Below are 24,277 nucleotides of genomic sequence, written 5' to 3' on the forward strand. Positions count from 1 at the left end.
TGTACAGAAATAAATGGATTTAAAAAAGGTATTGAGACGGAAAGCAAAATAAAATGTGACTTATATATAATTTTACAGAAGTGGGGCACATGAAAGCTCAATCAGCTACTAGTTTTAGAAACCAGAATTGCTGAGCTTCCTGTACACAATAGGAACCCCCTGGATAGTTCTTCAGCTTGTACAGTAATTGCAAATTGTGCAACATGCATTCATAAGCAACTAGATGTAATTGCCAGCGTTAGTGACTACTGAGAATACATCTGTTTTGATGCAGATTTTGAAAATTTTGTGATAAACGAAATTTCAGCGTAGTTGAGGCATTTTTAGATCAATGTCATCATATGGGGGGGCTTTTTTGCTTATGAATGCTCTGATGTTTGACGGAGCTTTTCCCGCTATGCTGACTCTTCTGCAGAAAAGAACATAATTTAATTTAATTTAATTGATTGAACTTTCCCTCATGAATATCTCTAAAACATTTATAGACTTATTTACTATACATTTTTCTTCACGAATACTCACTATCTGGATTTTTCTTCTTGAACTGTAACATTGCTAAAATAAATGTCTGAATATTCATTTCAATGGCAGCCGAATCTTCCTTAGGTAGATGTTAGACCAGCCAATTAGAAGTCAGATCTTCTGCTTTCATTTTCTACTGTGCAATTACAGACAATCTGTCAGTGGTATCTGTTTTTTGGAGAGGTAAAATACTTCAAGGTCCAGGTGCTAGACTCATCCATACAGGTTTCAACTTCTTGACAGTCTTTGAAGTTCTTACATGAAGTTGAAAATTTATTTATCTTCTTTGTATTTTAGCTCCATTAATTTGTTTAGATGCTATAGACATGAGATCATCTGAGACACATAACTTCTGAAATTACTATGCCTGTAAAATGGTGTACTTACTTTTTCCCTGTCTTTCATGTATTGCTTGTCTTAATTCTGAATGTAGGTTAAGAACCTGTCATTTATTTTAATGTATGAATAACCTAGTTTTCAAATACTTGGGAAACCTTACATAGTTTGATAATCATAAAATGAAAAACAATAATGAAAGAACTCCAAGCATTCTAAAACCACACAATGCAAAGTCTTAAATATTAATAAATAGCTATTTAATTAGCCCAAATAACCATTATAATTTTATGTGTTTTCTACCTTTATCATAAAGCTCGTTTGTTTGATTTGTTTATAAACCATTCACTTCATTGGATCATCTGAAACAGATGGTTAAGACGACATGTGATCATCCTATCTTGCTATGCAAACACAGCAAGGATATCATCCTACCTTGCATCTCCAAAGTTGTATGTAAGGGCTTCGTGGATTAACCTTCATTTTATTTTCCAATTAATTTATGTATAAATAGCAGCTCTAAAATCAGTCTGAGAATAATAATTAAAACCAAAACAAAACATACAAAGAAACAGGCTGGTTCTTCTTTCTTGTCAGTATTTCATCACTTTCATTTGATGGCAGCACCTGATCTATTTTTGAACTTTGCTGTCTTTCTAGCTAAATTCAGGATACACAATTTATTAAGGATTAAACACAGTGAGCTCCAGTATTACAAACTTATTCATTATTCATTATAGACATTTTTTCAGCATTAGTCTGAAGAAAAGGAAGAGACAAACACATTAAGATCTGTTAAAAGTTTCTGTCAAGAAGAGAAAATGTTGTACCTCCATTGTCAATAGACTTGTTTGTGAGAACCATGGGGAACTGTAGGCCTCAATAGTTGCTGATTGGGATATTACGGACAAAAACAAAGAAACGTCTAGCTAGAGAAGCAATGTGAAGAAAAACATGATAGTTATAGACATTTTATGTGATATTGCACAGTTGTAAATGATTATTTCATAAGCTGAAAAACACTTTCTCTTTTTATATATCCTAAATGATCTGAGAACGTTACATTCTAAATCCCATTGAAATTTCTGTGGCTAATTATTCTAGCTTCTTTTAAAATCCTGTTTAGTAACAGTGAGCAGAAGAATATATCAACTGGTAAGATATTCAGACTCAGAGATGATGGTAGGATTGGAGCAGCTCACTAAGACAATGTATGGAAAACTTAAATTATTTCACCTCTACCTTACCGTGTCTAAACTAAGTGTAAGATTTTGTGCATCATCACAGAAAATTGGATCTTTTCTGTGAACACTAATTTCATGCATGCATATGCATATGTACAAACATTTACACTTAATGAATAATAAAATAAAAGAAGATGAAAGAATGTGTAAGACTTCCGAAGTCTTGGCTGAACAGTTACTAACAACTTTTTCATGGAACAGTCTGATGGCTTACCCTTATAATCTCCTAGCTTTTCACTTTGCTGTCTTGGCTACCTTTTTTCTCACTGTGTGAGACTTTCATGTGAACTTTCTCCAATTTGGAATCAGATACCTCCATGCTGACAGTCTATATTTAAGGACTCATAATAATCTTCTCAATAATAGGGTTTAGAAGAAGACTTGGCAGGCCTTAATGTACAGAGCTGTCTTCAGAGACTATTTTACTCTTCCGTGTTATGGTTTATTTATCCCCAAACATCTCTCTTTCTGTTACAAGGTCTATTAATTCTTTGCTGTTAGGAAGCACATTAAAAGGTGTGTTTTACTTTCTTTTTATCGTGAGTATGAACAGCACAGGAGATCAGACATAAGACCTGGATCATATCATATACGTGTCAGTGTAGGTCTGGAGTAGGTGAAAATAACTGCCCTGACAGACTGAAATTAGTTAGGAGTCCAAAATCAGACTTTAATGACCTAAGATTAAGAATTAAATCTTGTTGGTGTATTGTAATATATTTCTGTATATCTGTAGAGCTCACAGCACAATACTGAAGTATGAACTGAGATGCTCTAAGTTCTGCTGCCAAAAAGGTACTGACAGCAATGGAAGTAGCTGGCAGAAGTCAGTTGCCCACTGCACTGTAACCAGTGAGCCATATTCCATAGACAGATTTCTACACAAAGGTAGAATGGACAGCAGTAGTGTTGGCTGTCTATAACATCCTTTGAGTAGCTAGATCAAACGCTTCAACTCCCTCTTGTCACACTAGCAATCGTCTGACTTCATATAAAAAAACTACCAAAGTCCACCTAGAGAGGACTCAATTTGCTTCAGCTTGTTTGTGATTCCCTCTGCCATTTCAGCTGGCTATAGCAGCTTAGTTTAACTAAGAGTCATGTACAAGTATTGCTTATGCTTACAAAGTACTGTTAAATTATTGCTTTCTTCCACACTAGTGGTAACGTAAATAAAGTCATACTTACTGCTATTTATTGTTATTATTATTATTTTTTCAGTTCATGACAAACAAAAATGTGCTAGGATAAGACTTTACAAAATAAAACTCATAATTTCTCCGCCAAAGAGACTGGAGTCTGTGCTCAGAGGAAGGAGAAAACCCTCTTACTTTACACATACATAATTCTGGGAGAAAACAAAAGCTACAACATAGAAGAGAGAGAGAGAGGACGAGAGAGAAAAAGGTACCATGGCAGAAAGCAAATCTTTTCCCTTGCGTTAGGTACAACACTGTGTCTAGATCTAGCTCAGTTACTGCCCCTCTAAGTGATTTTAAATAAATCATTCAACATATCTAGGCCTTTATTTCTTGATTTATCATTTATATGTGTCATAACTACTGCACATTCTATTAGGAAATATATTACTAAGACATTGATATGGGATGTGATGAGACTGGAAAGCAGCCGAAGGGAAAGACAAGAATGAGATAACCCTCCTGAAGCAGTAATTAATTCTTATAGTTGCTTACCTGCCCATGAAAATGAAGTCTAACTCTGATCATTGGGGCTTTTTTGAAACAGGCAAAAAAGAAATGTTAAAAGTTGTCCAAGAGCTGTCATTGTCTGAAAAAGAATCTTCTCTTCATTGTGAACGATAAGGAGGTATTGGAGCAGGAGATGTATAGGAAAGTTTCAGGGAACGGTTTTGAGGGAATTAACTCTAAATATGCAAGGAGGCAAATCGAAACAACTTTTCAGGACTTATGATTTATCATATGCAGCAGAATTACCTAATCACGAATAAAGTATTATATTCATTAACACAAATTGTAAAGGCAATCTACATCTTTTCTGTTTAAATTGAATGAACAAATTAAAACTTTGTAAGGTCTTCAAAATAATCTAAAATGTTCCACAAGAATAACAGTGACAATAATAATAATAATAATGAAATGCAGTCTGATTGCAATTAATTTGTGATCCTCCTGTCCTTTGTAAATTTAGGCCTTTACAACAATTTGAAGAAATTAGTTTAATAACAATGCTACATAGTAGTTCATTGTACATCACAGTTCACAATTGTTCTCATTGTAACAGAGATAGATGTGATATTGTAAAATGTTTCTGTTCTATGTTCCATACTTTCTCATGTTTTTTGCTTAACTTTTTCTTTTGTACCTGACTTCTTGATTTCATGGGCTTTTTTTTTTTTTGTTTTAAATCTCATTCTCATCACTATGGGCTTTATTAATGTTTTATCTTCCAAAAAGGTACATACCCTTTTTGTTGGATCATCTTGAAATGTTAAACAAAAAGAAGGAACAAAAGTGAAGCCAGTTATAAAGAAACATAACTCTAATCTGAGTAGAAACACTCTGTACCAAGTTAGCTAGTGTAAAGGTGGCCTGCAAAAGGTGTGGACTCTTGCTACATATAGCAAATGCCAATCCTCTATCTCTGTACTCTGGTTTCACAGAAGCCCCCTGGGCCAAAGCAATTCAAGGAAACACTGGAAAAAGTTGGAATGTCATTAAAGGATGAGACAAGGATGTAAAAAAGCAGATGAGAAGTTTGTGAGTTAATTGATCTGATGCGAACAAGTGTCCTAGCGTATGTGTGCGTCTTTTGCTTCAGCTCTGAGAGCAGAATGTTTATAGAGAGCTGTCATGCTTAGCAATTTTAAAACACACTATACAGAAAACAAAGGAAATGTCATAGCTGTATGGACAGCCCTGGCAAGTGAGGCTTATCAGTTAGGAATGAATTCTGTATCAGAGGATACGGTCTGACACCAGAGTCATGTTTTCCCCATGAGATTTAATTACTTTCCTCTTAATATCCCAAGCTAAACAAAAAAGTCTGTGTAATGTATGCACATTTGGAAAGCCACACACCATCTCCACTGCACAGCACAAAAGCGAGGAGAGCACTGAGAAATCCAGCCCCGTTGGGCAGAGCTGCCAGAGGAAGCGAAGCGGAGCCACACGCTGCCTCTTAACAAAGCGCTCTGCAGGAACCTGCCGCTGGAGTGCTGTGACTTCGGGACAATGTGCCAAGGCGGGGAGATGGAAAGGCATTAAGATGGAAAAGCATTAAGCAGTTACATCGTGCACTCTGGGGAATCTTGACAGCTCCGCACACACATACTTAAAAAGCTTTGGAGAATTAGCACTCGTTGAAATCTGCCACTCCTTAGAGGAATGGAACTCACAGGAAGGAGTGCTGAATTACAAAGTGGAACTACAAGACAACATAGGGATGAGCATAAAGCAAACAGGCTTGTGTGATTCTTGAGCATGAAAAGTGATTACTCAAAGTTCAGATCTGGGAACTGATCCTTTCCCTTCCCAGCATCATATTGTTAACCATGAGTGGGAGTTCTCTATATACCTCCACTGTATCACAGAAAGCAACACTGAAGGTAACACGTGTAAGAGACATGAATGGTGGGTCCTTAGTAAGAAGCAGTTAAAAACTCTTCACTGAAAAGTATATTTATAAATATTTTTTATATCTGATGATGAATGAAATTATATACAGATTTATTTCTGCTTATATATTTACTTAATACAGATATATTGTTCATATAAACCTTGCTTTAAAGGATTAACATTTTAAAAACTTGGCTTACATCTCTATGAAGTAGGATGTTAATTTCACGTTGAAGGTAATGGTGAAAGACAAGGCACAGTGACTTGAAACTGGTTCCAAATCCAAGGATCTAGCTTCCACTGATTCAGTAACTTTAAAGAAAATGGCAGTAATTGCCTAAATCCCTTTTATATATGGAATTTAGTGTGCAATTACTTAATTGTTTCAAAGTAATCTGTGACTAAATCTGTGCTAGATTTAGCCTGCCTGAGACCATTCCTTGGCCTTGAGACGAGCCGGGACAAATGTTTCACATCTGTGTTATCAAACTTTCCTAGTCATCAGTACTGGGTGCCTGAATGTACTTTGGCATACTGGCAATGCTCACTGCCTTGTAGGAAACCCTGATTTGTACCTTGACATTGTTTAGGAATGCTCTACACAAAACATTCTTACAACTATTCCAATAATACTCCATAATCCAGTGTAAGGAAATGTTCCTTCCTACTGATCAATTTAATAGCATAAACCTACACTGATGCCTTCAAGGGTTTTCCCATAATTTCCTTGTCTCTGATTGCCTCTATAATGGAGGGTCCCTATTGCACCTCAGGGCTGGTACAGTTGCTCAAACACCTTCGTTTCTGGGCTTCTTTACACCTTATGGTTAAAAGCAGAGGATCCTTGAGTAAGTATCAAATGGTTTGTAATAGAAGCAATGTAGCTGCATCGGTAGACCACTATGTGGTCTTGCTGGTTCTGGGACTTAAACTTGTGTTATAACGGGGAAATAAAAGTTGGCTCTGAGGTTGTTAGGGTAGCTTCTCAGTGCTACATTCTTCAGTATGGACAATGACTTTCAAATACCAGCTGGAGTGGAACGAGATATGTTTGGAAAGCTGGGCCATTGTCTCAACATACTGCTTTAAATCATTTTTACAGAAGTTAAACCCAAGTCTGCACCCCATATTTGTGATATTAAACAGTGTTTTGGATCTTTTATCAAACTTCATTTAAGTCCTAAATTCACTTGTGTCCTGTTTACTTTTTTAATACTCCTTTATAAGTAGATCAGAATAATTACTGTTGGGATTTTGCAATATTTATGCTCCATTTTGGGAGGCTCATTAAAAATAAAGAATACAGGGAAAGGCAATTATCATTAACAAACAACACAAACCTGTAAATAAAAGACCATTAAAAACTGAAAAAATAAATACCTCAATTGTTCTTCCTGCCTTTTTGTCATGTTGATACTGGCTGATTTAGTTACCAGCTTTTCTCAGAATCTCTTCTCCCATTAAAGATTTAACTTCTATATCTGTAACTCTGAAGAGTGTTTGGAGGCTTCAAATACATTTTCACAAATTCTGCCAACATCTCAAGACTTTCTCACTGAAATAGTAGTTTCATTTATCTTTCTTCAAGGTTTTTAATCTAAGGGCATCGACAGAGCTCCAAGAGAATATAAGTGGGTCTGTTTCTGGGAGGAAAAAGAATGTTAATCCCTTGTTGCAGATATGTTTGGCTTTATAAAAAGTAATATCATAGTCCCCACTACCGCCTCCTCCCTTGTCTAGAAAAAATCAGAAGAAAGATTAGAAAATGAACTCTTATTTTCAATGAATGTCTGACAAGGGATTTCAAACTGTCAATTAAATTGTGTTTACTTTTAGTTCTGTCTCAATTGGTAAGAGCCAACCGCTGCTTTCAGCTACATTGGGATAAAACTGAGGTAACAAAGGAAAATCAGAGAAAATTAAGTGTAAAGAACATCAAAGGAAATGAGAAGTTTCCCCTGAAGACCTTACAGTGCTATATATCTACAATTGAAAGAAAAAAGAATTTCCAGACTATGATCACTTGTACCAATCCAAAAATGCTGTGAATGCTTAGATAAGCATTATCCTTCTTTCCTGTTCATTAAAGCACTTAAGTACATGCTTAAGTCTAAGTCCATTAATTGAACTTAAATAAAAACAAAATACACACTTTATGGTAGGCTCTGCTGATTAGGGGCAAACATCAGACAAGTGTTTAAAATTCAAAATTTATTCTAAAAGCGTATTATCTGTGGCAGTAGCAGCGATGTGACGATATTTTCTTTGATGAGGTTGATCAGTAGGAGGAAGAACTGGACTTTATAGTTTGCTATCCAAGTGTAATGAGCCTGTCTCAAAACAAATCTTGATGACAAAGCTGAAATCAGAACAGCTTGCTTTATGTTAGAGACTATCAGAAGTTAACTGATTTTGTTACCTTGCTCTGGAACAAGTACTTAAAAGTTTTGGATGCTCAGTTGAATGCTCTTATTTTTATAGCTAATAAATCAGGTACCCGTAACATTTTCTTGTTCTATTGCCAGTGCCTGCATAGGCTTCGGCTGTTGAAAATGTGGAAGTAACAGGAAATTTACAACTGAAAAATAACAGAAAAAAATTAAGGGAAGACTAGGGAAGAAACTGACAATTTGGAGTTGAATTCTTATTTTCTCATTAGTGTCTGTAAAAATTAAGCTTTATCTACCTAAATCAGTGGAATTACAGTTCTTAATGGGATGTCAAGAAGATCTTCTTTAGTGAAAACACATTCTAGTCAAAACTGTCAGCTGATGTTCTCCAGCATCGTTCTGTATTGGGTTTATGTGTCACAGTGTTGGTAGCAGGGGGCTGCAGAGGTGGCCTGTGTGACAGGAGGACAGGGACTGCCCTGTGTCAGACACAGCTGGTTCCAGCGGCTCCAGTGGACCCACCATAGGGCATAGCTGAGCCCGTCAGCTGAGCGGGTGGTGCCTCTGTGAAAATGTAGTTAAGAAAGGATAGAAAACACTGTGCAGCAGTTGTGAGAGGCGAGAGTGACAAAAAATGTGAGAAACAACCCTGCAGACACCCAGCCCAGAGAAGGAGGGGAGGAAGTGCTCCAGGTGCTGGAGCAGAAAGTCCCCTGCAGCCCATGGAGAAGACTATGGTGAGGCAGGCTGTCCCCCTGCAGCCTGTGGAGAGCTCTCACAGAAGCAGGTTTTGTGGCAGGAACCGTGGCTCATGCAGAGGAGCCCATGCATGAACAGCCTGTTCCTGAAGGACTGTAGCCCTTGAGAAGTACCCATACTGGAGCAGGGAAAATGTGTGAGGAGGATGGAGCAACAGAGACTGTGTTATGAATTGACTGTAAGCCACCATTCCCATCCCTCTGTGCTGTTTGGAGAGGTAGAAGAGTCAGGAATGAAGGAGTGAAGTTGAGCCTAAGAAGAAGCAGGCATGAGGGTGAAGTGTTTTTGGTTTTGTCTTTGTTTCCCACCATCCTAATCTATTTTTAATTGGCAATAAATTAGAATAATTTTTCCCAGGTTGAGTCTGTTTTGGTCATGAGAGTAACTGGTAGGTGATATCCCTGCCTTTATCTCAACCACAAGCTTTTCCATCTTGTTTTTCTCTCCTGTCCTGTTGAAGAAGAGAAGTTATAAAGCAGCTGAGCCTGACAGCCACCCAAGGTTAACCCATCACAGGTTGCAACAAAACTGCTGGAGGAATGGAGTTGTGCTAATTTATACTAGCTCCAGTATTGGCACCTTCTTTTCTATTACTATAAAATGAAAATACTTGTATGTATAAAATAAGCAAGTAATGTTCAATCTGAATGTTGCCATAGATAAGCATGTTTACTTGACAAGAAAAAGGGACAAGGATGAGAAAACCCCACTATCATTATGACTCCTTAGCCAGACATTGGGAAAATGTTGCTATATTTAGAGGCTAAGATCCCAATATGTTTTACATTGGGGAATTCTATGTTCTTATCTAGTGAGTACTCCACATAACATAGCTTATACTGGGCTCCTTGATGTTGAGAAGCAATTCAAAGCTAGACCAGTTCCATAGTGTTAACAGCTTTCCCACTACATGAATTTTGGTACTGTAATTTATCCGTGGACAAAACCTATCACACTTTCATTTAGAATCAAGAAACACACATCTTCCAGATGAGCAAATAGGTACTCTATTAGAAAACAGTATTTTAAGTCCCATGAGATATTCAGGTTCAATTCAACCTGTAACTTGAATGCAAATTTAAGATTTTTATCCCAAATGACTGGCAAATATTTAACTCTTAAAAAAGAACACTTTTTTTCTGTCTATCAAATTAAAGAAGATGATACTACTAATACTAAAGAAGATGATACTACTGATTGTAGTATTGTCACCGAAAATCTGGACAGAAACTCTAACACAATCTGCAGTATTAGAAAGCAGGCATTACTTATCGCAGTACCGGGTGCGTGATAGGTGGAGATATCCCCAAAGTAACAAAAGGCTTGAGGCTCGAGACAAGGACAGGGAGGGATTGCGGGAGATGAGTGAGGACACCTGACACGATCAATGTGATCAAACAAGTGAACCTTTATTTGCATACACTCAGCGTGCTTTATAGCTTTCTAAACAAGACTTGGCAATCTATGATTGGTTACAATACAAACAATAGCCCACCCCTGAGTATGATTGGTTGCATCCCGGAAGCAACGTCATCATGGTGTCGAATTCCCTTTCTGCATCCAGGCACGTGCTCCCAGGAAAGGCTGGATTGTTCACATGTCTCAGGTATCCTTCCACACATCCCCCTTCTTGTTTTTGAACAATCCAGACTTGTTTTACAACCCGTTCAATCATTTTCGTGAGCAAGTGTAACAGACAAATTATTAAGCATACAAGCAACCCCCACACCTGCAATATACCAAACAGCAAGAAACATAGCAATTTTACTGCCCTTTGGAATAAAAACAGGTGGAGTTAACGTATATACCATGACCTTAATAATCCCTGTGTAGTCTGCATCAATAACTCCTGGTAATACAAAAATACCTTGACGTGATGTAGATGAGCGACCAATTAATAAGGCTGATAACCCTTCACCTAATGGTCCTTTTACATTTGTATCTATTACTACTACTTTGTCAGATACGAGCGTTGAATCTACTGTGGTTTCCACATCCACTCCGGCATTTCCTGTGGTGGCGGCACGGAGGGAACAAATTCCTGACTTGATACTGGTGTTGCTCCCTGATTTACTATCATTGCGCGCGGGGCTGGCGCGCTCGGTTTCCAGTTTCCCTGCTTCCGGCACTCATTGGTATTATGATTATCCCTTTTGCAATTTTTGCACCATTTCTTGCTACTATATTGCTGCTGTTGTTGTGGCTGTTTACATTGAGTTCTGTAATGGCCTGATTTCCCACAATTAAAGCATTTCTTTTGCTTAGCTCCTCCCCCTTTTTGTTCTAATAGAGGACGAACAGCACTATATACCGCAGCAGCAACTAAAGATGCAGGACCGGTGGTGCGTTCCATAACTTCTAACATATCTGCCACTTGGGCATCTCTAGGCAATGTGCTCAAGACCCTTTTTGCTTTATCATTAGCATTCTCAAAGGCAAACATTTTAAAGACTTGTTCCTTCATTGTCTCATCCAAATCAGGATGACTACGAACAGCCTGATGTAAACGATCAATAAAGGAAGGAAAACTTTCCTGGGGGCCTTGTTTAGTATTTGCAAAAGAATATACTTTTCCCGGTTCTCTAATTGAAATCATTGCTTGATAAGCTAATTGTTGTGACAACTGCAATACTTCTCCCAGAAACCCTTGCTGTAATGCCGTATTTGAAAAAGGACCTTGACCCATCAGCATTTGTGCTTGAACGCCATATAGAGGATCTCCCTGCTGCCGAGGTCGTGCAGCTTCACGTTCACATAGTTGTTGCCAGGCCCTGGAAAACAAAAGCTGCTGAGAAGGGGACAAAAGGATATTAGCAACTTGTTGAGAATCATGTGGTATCAGCACATCTGCTGTGAAAATAAATTGCAACAGTTGTTGAGTATAACTGGATTGAAGCCCATATTGCGATACCGCAGAACGCGCCTTTTCTAAAATTTTCCAGTCAAAAGGTTCCCATTTTCTATTTCCCCCATGGTCCGTGATAATGGGAAAGGCAGATGGTAGAAAATTTCCTTCGATTAAGGCTTCACGAATAACTCCCTTCCATCTTCTGCTTCTTTCTTCTTCATCCGGTGGCGCAAAGGGTGGTGGAGCAGTCGGCACTGGCGGTGATAACGACGTAGCAAAAGGATTAGGTGTATTACGGAGATTTTTCCTCTCGTTGGCATCTGTCGTTTTTAATTCCGATAATTTGTCCATAACTTGCTGCAAGACTTCTTCAGATAGTTCCTTTTTCTGTTGTTCTCCCAAAGAAATCGGTGCGGACAAAGGTTCCTCCACTGGGTGGAGCTCTCGGCGGGGTGGTGGGAGGTCAGGGTAGAGGCGGTACTTAGGCCGGCAGGACCGTCCGCCTGTTCCCCCGCCCCTTTGTAGTTCTTCCGCCTTCTCTTCCGAGTCCCCCTTTTCTGCCCACGTGCTGCCGCCATCTTGGCGCATGCTGTCGCCATTTTGGCTGCCGCCATTTCGGCGCAGTTCTAAGCACGTGGTCCCTGAATTCGCAGTTTCTACTTTGATAGGCACAGAAATTCGCGTAAAAAAGATAGAGACGATGATCATGAGAGTGAAGAGGAGGATGAGGACGATGCCAGTTATTGTACTAAGAGCAGCTTCAGGAGCCACAGCACCTACAGCAGTAGCAACAGTTCGTTCGACTTTCATGCTGTGTAACGCTTCTTTAATTGACTTCCACAGGGTAGCATATTTATTCACCTCCTTTGCACTCGCTCCCCCCGAACTGGTATCATCCCATAGCTCTCTACCTATGGCTTCCCACGTAGCGAGTTCAAAAACGACTCCTACTGAGGGGATTAATTCTTTGTTCCATGCCCACATTAACAGCCCTTTAAGAGCCGAGGATTCATATTTAAGTCCTCTCACAGAGAGCATGTGTTGGAGCAGATTTAGGACAGCCTCTTGTTGCTTATCCAACCCCATCTGTCTCCCCGACCGCTCACCTCTTCTAGGCGAGATTCCAGCGTCGATCCAGCGACTAAACAGGTGCACCTTTTTCCACTTAGTGACTGGGCAGGTCACTGCTCATTCCGCCGGGGCAGCGGATCATTCGGTCGGCCTTCCACCCTCTTCCTCGCCAAGTCTTGCAACTTTGCTGTGAGGATTCTGAGGGTCCCTGTTCGGGCGCCAATTGCGGGAGATGAGTGAGGACACCTGACACGATCAATGTGATCAAACAAGTGAACCTTTATTTGCATACACTCAGCGTGCTTTATAGCTTTCTAAACAAGACTTGGCAATCTATGATTGGTTACAATACAAACAATAGCCCACCCCTGAGTATGATTGGTTGCATCCCGGAAGCAACGTCATCATGGTGTCGAATTCCCTTTCTGCATCCAGGCACGTGCTCCCAGGAAAGGCTGGATTGTTCACATGTCTCAGGTATCCTTCCACAAGGGATCACCCACCAACCATAGCCCTGGGCAAAACAGACTCCGCTTGGGGAAGAAATAATTTGAATTTGTTATCAATTACTCCACAGAGGACAATGAGAAATAAAGCCAGATCTTAAATACACTTTCCTTCCACCCCTCCCTTCTTCCTGGCTCTACCTCCTCCCCCAACTGGCTCATGGGGGATGGGGGTTGTGGTCAGTTCATCACACACTGTTTCTGCTGTTCCTTCCTCTTCAGAGGGAGGACTCCTTACACTCTTTCCCCTCTCTAGCGTGGGGTCCCGTCCCATGGGAGACAGTTCTCCACAAATTTCTTCAACATGAGTCCTTCCCACAGAATCCAGTCCTTACCCATCAGACTGTTCCAGCATGGGCTTTTCCACAGAGTCACGGCTTCTTAGGATGCAGCCATGTGCCAGTGTGGGGTCCTCCACAAACTGCAGATACATCTCTGCTCCACCGTTAATCTCCAGCAGTGTGGGTTCCTTTCCCATGGGACACAGCTCTCTATGAGCTTCTTCAGGTGCAGTCATTCTCCTCTTCAGCGTGGTGTCCTCCATGGGCTGCAGGTGAGTCTCAACTTCATCCTTAATCTCCATGGGCTGCGGGAGGACATCCTGCCATCTTACCACAGACTGCAGGAGAATCTGAGCTCTGGCACACCTCCTCCTGCTCCATCTCTACTGATCTTGGTGTATGTGTAGTTGTTTCTTTTGGATCTCAGTCCTCTCTCAACTGCAGCCATGCCAGGCTCAACAGGTCCAATGAACCTTGGTGTTCCTGGTAGGAACAAACTGCCGCCCACGTGGGAGGCCAGGAGCCAGGCCCTCCACTTTCCCTCTCTCTTCACTGCAGGTCTCACATAGCATGGATTTCTTTATCCCCTTCTTAAATATATTTATTCACAGAGGTGCTGATTGACTCTGTCCTGGCCAGAGACGAGTCTGACCTGGCCAGAAGCCAGTCCAACTGGTTCTGGAGATGGGGAAACTTCTAGCAGCTCCTTAGAGGAACTATCGCTGCAGCCCCTCCCCTGCTACCAAATCCCCACTACATAAACCCAGCACAAACCCTACAGCTTCTTTCACACTTTCATAATTATTTGTTGAAGTTCTTTCTAAATAACACAAAAATAATTAAACTGGAAAAATAAACTTTTATCAGCAGATACCTCATGAGAATGGAAAAATTTACTGGCTGAGTTATTTAATGTAGAAATACCTGTTCCATTTAATAAAGCTCTATGGATGTCTGTTCTTGGGTAGAATCTTATCTGAGTTAATTTCTTTGGGCATTGCTTTTATGATTGTAAACAAGTGATGATTAGTACCTTTTGAAGACTACTATACCTAGTACTTTGCTGGAACTGTTTCCAAATTTTCTTCCTTGTGCTGTAGAACATACATCATCACTGTATAAAGCTATATTGAAATGATCAACTCATGCTTCAGACTTGTAATCAATTTTCAAGATTAGCAGAGGTTCAATCTATGTAGTTCTTTGTTCTAATGTGGATTTTATAGTGATTTTTGGAAAAAAATGAAGTCTATATGTCAAAGATTTTACTATTGCATAAGTCTGAGGATTTCTTTATTTTGTTTACAGTTTTTAATATAGTTTCAAAACTTAAATGAGGCTTCTTCATATTAAATGTCTTTTATTAATTTGATTGTTTAAAATTTTACTCCCATTGAAGTGTGATCTGATTCAACTGTTGCTAGGCTCTAATACAATATCCTACTATCCTTTCTCAAATTTTCTCTTGAATCACTGATACTACTTAAAGAGTGGAAAGTTTGTAACTGTATTATTTTATCTAGCTTTCCAAATCAGTTGTTGACAATTTAGTTGTCTACAGGCTACAAGTTCTCCATAAATTCAACTTTGGGTATCACTAGCATAATAAACAATCTGCTTACTATAAAGAATGCTGAGTTCTCTCAGATTTTAGAAGGAAAGATTTCATTTGTTTCTATTTTCTGAATACTAAGCTCACCGAAGTCCTCGAACATTTAAATCAAAGAGAAAGAATACTACAGCACATGTATCCTGGTTTTATTTCATACACAATGAGTAAGGATAATGAGGAGCTGGACTTATGTAAAGATGTTTCTCTATGTTTATACAGTCATAGGACTGACTAGCTCAGGATCTGCTTTTACCTCTCTGGAAGCCCTAGGTGAACAGAATATGCCACAAAAGCACACCAAACCAAATAGTTTGATAGGCCTGAATGCAAGTTAGTGGATAAGCTCAAACACCAGAAAATGCAGCAATTAGAGCCAAGCACTCAACCATTATTGGCTCAATGGCCGCACTCAGAGAGTAGTGGTCAACGGCTCCATGTCCAAGTGGAGACCGGTCACGAGTGGCGTCCCTCAGGGGTCCGTGTTGGGCCCGGCCCTCTTCAACATCTTTGTCGGTGACGTGGACAGTGGCATGGAGTGCACCCTCAGCAAGTTCGCCGATGACACCAAGCTGTGTGGTGCTGTCGACACGCTGGAAGGGAGGGATGCCATCCAGAGGGACCTCAACAGGCTGGAGAGGTGGGCCCGTGCCAACCTCATGAAGTTCAACCAGGCCAAATGCAAGGTCCTACATCTGGGTCGTGGCAATCCCAGGCACAAATACAGACTGGGCGGAGAATGGATCGAGAGCAGCTCTGAGGAGAAGGACTTGGGAGTACTGGTGGACGAGAAGCTCAATATGAGCCGGCAATGTGCTCTTGCGGCCCAGAAGGCCAACCGCATCCTGGGCTGCATCAAGAGGAGCGTGGCCAGCAGGTCGAGAGAGGTGATTCTTCCCCTCTACTCTGCCCTCGTGAGACCTCACCTGGAGTACTGCGTCCAGTTCTGGAGCCCCCAACATAAGAAGGACATGGACCAGTTGGAGAGGGTCCAGAGGAGGGCCACGAAGATGATAAGAGGGCTGGAGCACCTTTCCTATGAGGACAGGCTGAAAGAGTTGGGGCTGTTCAGCCTGGAGAAGAGGAGGCTCCGGGGTGACCTTATAGCGGTCTTCCAGTACCTCAAGGGGGCCTACAAGAAAGATGGGGAGAGGCTGTTCAGGAGGGCCAGTTGTGATAGGACAAGGGGTAATGGTTTTAAAATAGAGGGAGGTAGATTCAGATTGGATATTAGGAAAAAATTTTTTACCATGAGAGTTGTAGAACACTGGAACAGGTTGCCCAGAGAGGTGGTGGATGCTCCATCCCTGGAGACGTTCAAGGCCAGGTTGGACGAGGCCCTGAGCAACCTGATCTAGTTGGAGATATCCCTGTTCCTTGCAGGGGGGTTGGACTAGATGACCTTTGAAGGTCCCTTCCAGCCCTAACGATTCTATAATTCTATGATTCTATGATTATCTCAGCGCAGGTAATCTGAGAAATCACTGGAAAGAGCCACGATCAATTCGGTGACTGTTATTCAGCATTTAATTTCTCTTTTGTGCTTGTTTCATTTGAGTAACAAAAGAAGAATCATCTCTAAGGTCTAAGGAAATGCCTTTCAATGCTGGGTAAGATCCATACTGATGAAATCGCATTTCCCTTTTTTTTTTTTTTTTTTTTGATTGCAGATATGTAGGGGCTTCAGAAAAGTCAGAAAAGAGGGAGAGAAGAGCAAATGAAGAGAAGAATAATTTTCTGAAGAAAATCCTGCTTTTGTTCTATGTTATCTCCAAAAGAATAGACTAAATGAAGAAACATAAATAAAATTTAACGTAGAGATGAGACAAATTATGAGAATAGGAAAGTGAGGTCTGGAGAACTTGCAGGTAAATGGCCACATTCATGGCTACAGAATGTTTACAAGTACACTTTCATTCCATTGGAAGATTAATTTTGTTAGAATCCACCAACACACTCATGTTAAAACCTTTTCGGATATATAGGAGGGTAGAGATTTTGGCCTGAGATAAACAACTAGAACTTATTTATTCAGAATTAATATTTTTAGTGGAGCATTTCTTAAAAGTTTGAGAAGAAAAAAAAAATCTTTCTTCCCCATTGGAACACAAAAAATTTCATGTCCTATAGTTCTCTTTCCTTTGTCCCTTTTTGTCTCTCCCATGTAAATATGTAAACATCATTACATATGTGCAGTTAATTATCATGCTAATTCCCTCCCTTACATCTAATTTTGATACATCTCAATAAAAAGAAAATTATGGTTTCTTCACTAGAAAAAATCACAGTCTGCCACCTTCTAAAAATATTCTGTGTTGTCCCCTTCGGTTTTGTATACAGCCTGCCTCATAGCACATAAAAATCCTTCAGAAATTTACTTTTAAAAATAATGTTTACAAAACAATCCTGTTTCACGGGGGTCCTACTAATAATCTGAAAATGAACTCTGTAAAATATTTTCACTCAAATTAGAAACAAAAGGGGAAATCTTTAGATAAACAATTTTTGCCATTCCTTCATTGTAGCAAATGCCATGCACTAGAAATAAGTCCCTGAGTTCACAAACTATTGTGGTTATTTTTAATCTAAGACAAGAGGACTTCATCTTCTCGCAAGCTGTTGTAGACTTAGTCTTTGTGTAAATAGTATTTATTTATGTTTGTTTATTTAGGCTGGGGAAAGATAAAACATAGATTATTCATAGGACCAGTCTGGGTTTTGGAAACAATAAAGGCTGGAGAAGGGACAAAACCTACATGACCTGCCAAGGTCTTTTCCTGCCCATATTTCTGTGACATGCCTTTCAAACTGACTCGTTTTCATGGATAGTATGTGTATGAGGAGTATGAGGACTTAAGGTTCCCCACAGCTTCCAGCTGCTGAAGAAGAGTCCTGCTGATTGGTTTTGGCTTGGTTTGTATTCTCTCTTGCTTGCTTACAATTCCAGGGCCCTTCCTAGTAGGAATGCCTGGGTCTCGTCTCCCCTCCCTTCCCCTCCTCTTTTCTCTCCTCTCTTTTCTCTCCTTTTCTCTTTCTCTTCTTCTTTTTCTCTTCCTCTTAAAATAAAAAGCTATCTTATGTTTCACAAGATAAAGTTTGATGGCACCAGTACAAGGGTCACTCTGAGCCTTTTCCTGCTCAAAGCACCTAATACCACAACGTTGCTGTAGGTAGTATTTGTAAAGCCTTGTGCTTGTACAAACACAGGAGTGCTTTTCGGCAGTCAATGCATTGTGGAGAACACAAAATAGAAGCAGGGACAGTTTCAAAGATGAAGACAATGAAAACTGAGAAACTTCCCTAATATTTACATTCTGCACAGAAATTTCTGCAGAGCTTCGATGCAAATGTCAGGCATTTAAACTGGGTATATCTTTTTTTAGTCTGATGATTTAAGTGTTTAATAAAGATTTGCCCATAGTAGGATCCTGAAGTGCATCATGGGTCTCATGTGAGTAACAAAAGAACTTGCTTGTGAATTTGCAAGGCTGCTTCACTCGAATACCACTTTATATATTGTGATACATTTCATAGTCAACAAAATATAGATACGGATTTATTTTGTCTAACATTCCTGAAAAAGGATGGAAACAAAATGACCATGCTGTCTCCCATTCCTATCTGTCATTTTACTTTCTGCCTGAGCAGTGAGGCACTCACCCGGAAGGAGGCAAAAGCCTGCTGGGAGACCTGCACTGATAAAATGGAATATTTCATGCCAAGTGAAAGAATTTAAATTGGGTGGGAAGCAAGGGAACACTATGCACGATTACTCTGAAGTGATAGTCAGTTCGTATTGTTGAAGTTTCTCTATTTAGTATGCCTTATCTTACTAAGAGAAGGGTAGGTACTGAAATGAAATTATCCTTTTTTTTTTTTTTAATATGATGATAACTATGGATCTGTGCATAGAAGTGGGGATTTTCAACCTCCACCTCCTCCAGCTGGCTTTTGAAAGGACTGATAAGTGTATGGTTTTTGAAGAATCACTTAGGTGGCTATCTCGAAAGAGGAAATCAGGGTTAGATATCTCCAGAGGAGAGTCCCAAGGGCATGCCTACACCATACAGCACAGCGTCATACTCAACCTGAAGCAGTGCAGCTGTGTAAACTGAGAGCAGAGCTAATTAACTGGCGTGTTTGTACTGCTTCCTAGATGCAAATGATTATCTTTCAGTGGTGCATCACTTCACTGTGTAAAAAAATCCATCTTCCTCAGAGCTGGTTCAATGGTCACTAGCAAAACACTGTATTACACTGCAGAGACGCGTCTTGTGTCCCTGAGACAGGCAGGAAGTAAGCCAGCATGCCTCAACACACCAAGTGCCTTCTACAGAGCCTCTCTTACTCCACTGGCTTTTGTGACTCACTTTTCCCATACAAAGCACAGAAGAGGTAAGATCCCTAACTTGCTACTGCCAGTTCCTATTTCCAGTTTCACAAGATCTGGCATTTGCAAAATGAGCACTACCGTGATCTACTGTCCATGTGTCTCTAACCCAGAAACTGTCCAGAAGACTACCAGGTTGCTGTCTTCAGAACACAAAGTGAATGCTTGCAAAATATTTAGCAGTTACTGTTGCATCTCTATAAAATGGGAAATAATACATTAGCATAATAGGATTTCAACATTAAATCATGATATCTCTTAATTTTATTATATGATTAGGTATGATTCATCCAGTGACAGTAATTGTAATAGATGAAACCATGCACTATCAGATTCAAAGATTACTTTTTTTTTAACAACTCATTGTAGCTCTTCAACTCATCACAAAATATTATAGAAATTTTTTAATATTAGAGAGTTTTGGTCTTTTTTTTTTCTTTTCTCCATTTTTTCCAGACAAAATTCCTGTAATGAAATGGATATGGATGACCTCATCTATGAAAATGTATGCCTGTCTCCTAAACTCTCACTATGACACAATCTTTCCAGAGACATATATATAAATAAATATATAAACATGCTAGGAAAAAGAGAATGTAAATAGTAAGTTACAGCCCTGTTAATCATAGTAAACAAACTTTCAATTCTGTGAAGATATTGCCAAACTCAGATATCATATAAATGATAGGCAACAAGCATCAAATGATCTTTCTCTTTTCCATGTGTGGTGTGAAACACTTGCCAGAGTAAAAGTTAGAAAGTCAGTCTATAGGGAAGCAATAATTTTCCTAAGGTAATATATGTAGAATGATCCAAAGGGACAACTTTGAACTGGTGGAAAATAAACATCTGAATACTCTGCGTATACAAGTAAGTGTGTGCTTATTTAATGAACTAGAGATGATAACATAATTTATTTAATAATCTAGTCCTTTACCTTTTATACTAATTTTCTTCACCAACAAAAATAACAATAACGTTTACCTGACACAGTGTTTTAAGCCCATATTATAGAATTTTATAAGTAATAGTCAGTTGTGCAAACTGAAATTATTACATAAGGAGGAAGCGTTATTTCTGGCACATTCAATTATGGCCTTTTATGGAAAGCATTTATTTAATTAATTTATTGAATGAATTTATTTAATGAATGCCTTTGACCAGGATTTGATCTTCACTGAATTATATTCCTCACTTACAGCACTCACTGAAGAGAATGCATAAAAAGCAAATGCAAACAAAAAGCAAATTTTACATCTAATTAACAGATAATATTAAAAGGCTGAGCTACAAAAAGTCTGTGAATAGAAACACAGAATGTATATTATATTGTTTCCATGAAGAAAGCCAACACTGTAAACAATAAGTGAGGCTGTTGAAATGAAATAGATACACAATAACAACAAAATGAGTGACAAAAAAAAAAAAAAAGAAAGAGCACATCTGCTACCAAGAGACAACACTAAGTAAATTCGTAATAAGGATGATGGAGAGCTTTCCCAGAGGCAATACAGTGTACAGTGTAAGGTCAAACAGCGCAATTAAATTTTTTAGTCAAAAACAATTTTCAAGGATTTACATGGAAATATGAAATATCTTTTTAATTACTATTCAAATGCTATTTAACAAAAGGAAATCAAAACATGATTCCAAACAATGGAAGGGCTTATCTAAAGAGAGGTGTGCATTATGTCAGCCTTGACAGAAAAGATGTGTTCAGAGCAAGGAGATAAAAATGCATTTCCCTTTTTAGCACTGACTTATACCAACACAGGTCTAGGGGGCCCATAGGAGAAGTGGAAGCCTGGAGGTCTTTTAATTAACTTTCACTGGGAGTGAATCTGATTCTCTGCATATAGAGCTGAGGAAAGCTCAACATTATTCAGCTTGTAACTTCTTAATCAGAAAATGGAAATGTTTTAAAAATCTATCTTTGTGATAACTTTTAAGCTTCAAAAAACAATAAGACATCTTTGTTCCTAGTTCCTCAATTTTCCAGTGGACATATTTCATATTTCAGTCCAATACAGTCCAATTATGAGAGTATGTAACAAATCAGATAGCTTAATTATGGATAATCAGATGGAATAATTATATTTCCTCACGTTTCCAATGTGCAGTTGAAAAAATTGGGTGCTGCTCCTCGAGCACTTCACTAACTGAGGTTTATTTTCTGTTTAGGAGTAAAGACTAATACTCATATATTGCAGCATAATTTCTTAAATGGATCAAATCAAACACAAAATCTAGATGGGATAATCACCTTGAGTTTCAGCTGAAACTTTTTAAAGTAAGTGAACATCATATCATTTACTTTGAAGACTGTTGGTCTTAACAAACAAAAAAATTAGCCATATGAGGTATTATCACATGGTCTACAGAAGAGGCAATTTTATCCAAATTTTTTTGAGTTTGTCAATCTGATTTTTTTTCCATATTGTTGAATATTTACCTAAACTAACTATAAAAATTATCAGTGACCAGACTACAATCAGAATGATGGATGTTCCTTATAATTTTTTGTTAGAAAGTGTAAGGAAATCTCAGCGTTAGAAATGGCAATATATACACCAAAGACCCCATTTTAAAAGGCCATTTTCTAAGTCAAATTAAGTAGTAAGAATATCACTTTGACTTGGAATAAATTTGAAATTTTATATCTTAAATCATTGGGCTTTGAGTTATTTATCTGCTAGTTTTCACATAGGTGTGGAAACCCATGGCCTGAGATCCATTTTGAATTCCCCAGGTAAATATAATGCCTTCAACATATACAGTTGATGAACATATTTTTTGGCTAAATATGCTCGTATCCATCTGCCAAGTGGCCTCATGCCTGCTAACATATTGGTCAGACACATGTCTCTGAGTGTAAGCGCCAAGAAAATTTCTAACACTTCCACGCCGTATCTTCTAAAGGAAGTAGCACTGAGAGGTTATCACTACATATGCCTTTTCCTTTTATTTTTGCCCCACTTGCTTAGGTGAATTCCTGAACCAGCAAAGCAGCACAACAAAAAGGAAAGTGAGGAGTTTGTTGATGTTCATGTCTTTTCGTAATATAAGTAGCAGGTTCTTTGGGACCTTTGACAGCAGTATATACGGTTACGCTGCTGGGGCAATGGTGATACTGCAGCTCTTGGCACAAATAACTTCAGCTTGGATGCCCCTGAGTAAAACCGTGTTTGGAGGTGGACCGGGAAGAGCTACTTCAGTAGGTGGCAGTGTTCCTTCTCCCTGCCTTGTGCTTCTTAAAGCATGTGTGAAGCTGTGCTTCAGCCTTTTAGCATTTCCTCCACATAAGGGCAATAATCTGCTGAGATGGCAGAATGCTAATAAGCCAAGAGGAGTGTGTGTTGCTGTTTTATATTGAGTGAAAAACAAACAAACACACAAGCACACCTGTGAAATTTAAGCTACTGCAAATGATTGAAGTCGTGGCCAATGGTGAAAAAAGTTAATTAAACAGGCAAGTCTCTTAACCACATTCTGATCTGAGATGAAACCTCTTTATGTGTCTAGAGAATAAGATCTCAGAATTTTACAGAGCAAATACATTCACAGAAAAAATTCTATATGAGTTCAAAAAGGCTGTCTTTTTTTTGCTTCATATGTGGGCAGTCAATCTAAGTATTTTGGTTTGCTGAAGTTAATTTTTTTCTTTTTAGAAAGTATATGTGTAAATATTTTTTTTAATGAAAAAAAATCAGATTCCAAATTTTAAGACTTATGGTTTGGATTTCCCCTAATTCTTACCTTTTTAATCATTAATAAATAGTTATTTACATATTGCTTAAAAAATAGTAATAATTTATTCTAATTAAGACTGGGAATCTCTGTCAGGGTGTGTTCAGTAGCCCAAACCGATTGTAAATCCAACAGGATAGGAAATAAATAAAGGAGAATTAAAAACAAAATGCTTCCTGGAAAAAATTCACCACAGAAAAAAAAAACAAACTTAGAGCAGCTACTTCCATTTGGGCAAGAGCTTTCACATTTGTAAGCAATTTTGTGTTGACTCTTTTTAGAATTTCTAAAATGATGGGGTGTGATCTACTAGGGACTAGAAGTAAAAGTTAAGACAAAGTGAGAATTTACAATGTTTTTGGCTAGGAATAGAGTCAGAAATACCAAAAAAATCTCATGAGAAAACTTCTTACTTCTGAAACTGCCAGATCAGTTTTATTTTGGAATAGTTGATATTTGTGGAAGCATGAAAAAATGCATGATTGATCTGATTTGAACCTTTTGAGATTTGTCCTTCTCTAGCACGAACCGATCTTAATCAGAGTACTTCCTGAGGTGTAAAAAGGACCTGTGTGTCAATATATATTTCATTGAAATTGGGGAAGAACTGTTTCAGCATTAAAAAGATAGATCTGGAAACAAAAAATGTGGATAGAGGTACTTTAATGGCAAAAGCAATGATGCGTTTTATATATACTTGTGTATAAAAAAAATTTGTAATACAGAGTTTTACATTGGTTGTAATGTGTCAAAATGTCCCATTAAAACAAGCACCAAAAGCTTAAGTATTCTGTAGCTGAAAGTAAATAATGTGCCAGTCCACAATACAAAATTGAAAAACTGGGACTAAAGCACATCAAAATAAAAACAAATTAAAATTCACCAATTTTTGCATAGCAACATTCAAAACATCCTGGAGAGGAGAGCTGTCTAAACCCTATCCTGATGAATGAAACCAGGGAGAGAGTAGCAGCTAAG

General features: G+C 38.7%; 1 long non-coding RNA gene across 1 annotated transcript; it reads right to left on the reverse strand.

Moving 5' to 3' along the window:
* Positions 1 to 12,203: 12,203 nt before the first annotated feature.
* On the reverse strand, positions 12,204 to 13,070 carry LOC147528614 (uncharacterized). Its single transcript, XR_015222219.1, has 2 exons — positions 12,802 to 13,070; positions 12,204 to 12,351 (listed from the first exon to the last, which is right to left on the reverse strand). It is a non-coding gene; the product is annotated as an uncharacterized LOC147528614 (long non-coding RNA).
* Positions 13,071 to 24,277: the final 11,207 nt, after the last annotated feature.

Source organism: Tauraco erythrolophus, chromosome 6, assembly GCF_009769465.1.
Source record: "Tauraco erythrolophus isolate bTauEry1 chromosome 6, bTauEry1.pri, whole genome shotgun sequence".
Taxonomy (NCBI): domain Eukaryota; kingdom Metazoa; phylum Chordata; class Aves; order Musophagiformes; family Musophagidae; genus Tauraco; species Tauraco erythrolophus.